Here is a 2,946-nt window from a genome sequence, read left to right on the forward strand (position 1 = left end):
GTGTAGTCATTAACATATCAGTATTCAATGTTTACTTCCTTCTGTAATAAAAACAAATAACATACTCATTATTGTATGCAAAGACTATGCAATTATAAGCTAAAAATGGACAAAGAGGACATGGCTATACTATATAGACTGTGCAGTACTATTGTGAGGTATTACAGGGTAAAAACAAATTGAAAGATTGTATTTTAAATTAATTGCATAAAATTAAAACAAAGTTATTGCATCTACATCTTCAAAAATAATTTAAGTGTAGATTTACCCAAAAATGAGGCATTTTATGGCATAAGTTGCTAAGTTGTAACAAAAATTGAAATTCAAGTTATTGGTATTTTCAGATGCCTGAGTATGTAGTCTTTACAATGAGGGGTCATTCATTAAAATTGGACATTTCAAGCCTAAGTTTAATATTGTAAACTGAAAAAAACAGCACTCTTTGAGTCAAGATAAACATGATTTCGATTATTTGCCTTCAAAAATTATTTGTATTAACATTGTTTATAATTAACTATCAAAACGTTGAAATGTTTATAGCGCAAGATACTTTTTTAAATGGGGGAAAATGTAACTTGTAAGGTGGGGATAGAAAATATTGGGTGAACGTTCACTTACAGTACAATTGTCATGCCTACTTTTCAACAATGGTTTGCAGCAGCATCAACCATATTTTTCATCATAATCACAATTTTTATTTGTGATTACTGAGTATTACTTAGTTGAGTGTGTTTTACCTAGTTGAAGATTTGCCATGACACATTTTGCCATGTTATGTGGTGCTTTACGATTCAAGGGTAATGACTGACTACTGAGACCTAATTTTTTTTTTTTTTTTTGAGGTTCTGAACTCTTACAATGTTTTATAATATAGCCTGCTAAAAATGAAATCAAACATTTAAACACATTTGCACACATCAATTAAGGAATGTTTCATTCCTGTAACTAGGATTTTTTTTTTGGGGGGGGTTCAAATTTGGAAAAAGTTGAGCCTTTTGAAGATGTTAATGACCAACCAATTGCGCTGACCACATAAATATGAGTTCTATCTTGAAACTTGTATTAAAAGCTACTGTCTATAAAGATTATTTGAACAGGATTGTTTTTTGTTTTTTTTTTTTTTTAAGTTTAAGCAATCTTCTTTCGAGATTTTTTTTTTTTTTTGCCATCCAAGCGGAGCCAGCTAGCAAACGGCGGGGTTCGTCCGAACCCCCCCTGGTTACGGGCCTGTGTTTCAAGGCATGTACAGTATGCATTCTTTTTTAAGAGAGTGCAACTCATTTTTAATTACCAGTGATATGTAGAATGAGTTACCAATTAACATACTACTGTGACCCCACCATGGACAAAAAATATGCCTACTAAATGATTGCTTTTAACCTGAAAAACCCAAAATATGATATGTACAAAACACAGTACTGTACTGTAGTTTAATATTGTGTTAACTTAATAATTAACTGCAGATAAGCACATATAAAAATTGGATTTCATGTTGTATAGATGTCTGGAACAACCAAAAATTAAATTTCAACATCCAAGGACCTGTGGAAAGTCACATGACCTAGTTGAGGATGGGCCTCTGGCATTGAGCTCATCATCCATTGTGACCACTGCTCGGGTATTTACCCAAGATCTTGGGTATTTTGACTAGGTCTTGGGTTCTTGGGTATTCCGTTCAAATCCTTGGGTATTTTATTTTTACTAAGACAATTAAATATTTTTGTCATAGAGGAAGATTTAAGAAGTAACAAAGTATATTTCAGTCCATTCAAGTAAGCAAAAGTGCACATAACATTGTTAATTGACTGTTAATTGCTATAAACATGGGTTCAAAATTGTTTATTTGTGATTTGCGTTGCCATTGATCTTACCTACAATTAATGCATTACATAATAAAACTTGATCACTGATCTACTGATAACACTGGCCGACTGAGGGCGTATTTTTCTATCTGTATTATCACCTCATGAATATTAATTTTAATAATTAACACAAACAATTACAATAAAAAATGGTTTATAAATTGAACTAAAAGTTAAACTATACATGCGAAAAACACGTTGTTTTCAAATTTTAATGCATTTTCAGGAATCTTGGGTAATTTTGGGCAATTTTTGCTGAATCTTGGGTAATTTCAAACCAGATTGGGTATATCAAAAATTGTGAGTGGTCACGCTGGATTAAAGTGCTTGATACAGAGTAACCAACATCTAACTGAGGTCTATGTGAATTCTTTCACAGGTAAGTACCCTAATATGCTTTCTTTTATAACTTTTTATTATTTAAATCATTTATATTATATTTTAGATAAAAGCTGAGATAAGTGTGTATCTAAATGAATTAAACCAGAGATAATTAAAGATGAAAACGTTATAGTTACAGTTCACTGTTAAATCATGTTTGAATACTGTACAAGATAAAGTATTACAGCAGAACCTCATTTTCACGTACCCCAGTTATACGAACCCTCGGTTTTACGTACGTCTCGTATCGACGATGACGTCATCAAAAACCCCGAAAATATTCAAAACAAACGGCCCTTTTCAGAGCTACCAAAGTAGAAAGACTATAACAATAAACTATAACAATAAACAAACCATAATGCAACGTATTTTCATTAAACAGCAACGTTGATTGAGTCTAATACCGGGTTGTTATAATCTAAAACCACGTGAACTGAGTGAGATGAACAACTACTGATGGTGCTCAAAATAATTGCTTTCCTCCTTAGCTTCGTGTGGCAAACCATGGAAAAACTTGTCTGGTCGAATTTTCTACAAGAAGCTGAGTAGGCATAGTTAGGCACAGTGCAGTGCACATGGTATATATATAATATATAAGTCACATCACCACACAACGTTCACCTTTCATCAGTTGCCTGACGATCGCAATAGCGTGAAACTCCGAGTAGCAACATTCTGTTCCAGCGACCTCCAGTTCTATATA

The sequence above is a fragment of the Anneissia japonica genome, unplaced genomic scaffold (assembly GCF_011630105.1).
Source record: "Anneissia japonica isolate Jap-2015-1 unplaced genomic scaffold, ASM1163010v1 scaffold1201_len176657_cov207, whole genome shotgun sequence".
Taxonomy (NCBI): domain Eukaryota; kingdom Metazoa; phylum Echinodermata; class Crinoidea; order Comatulida; family Comatulidae; genus Anneissia; species Anneissia japonica.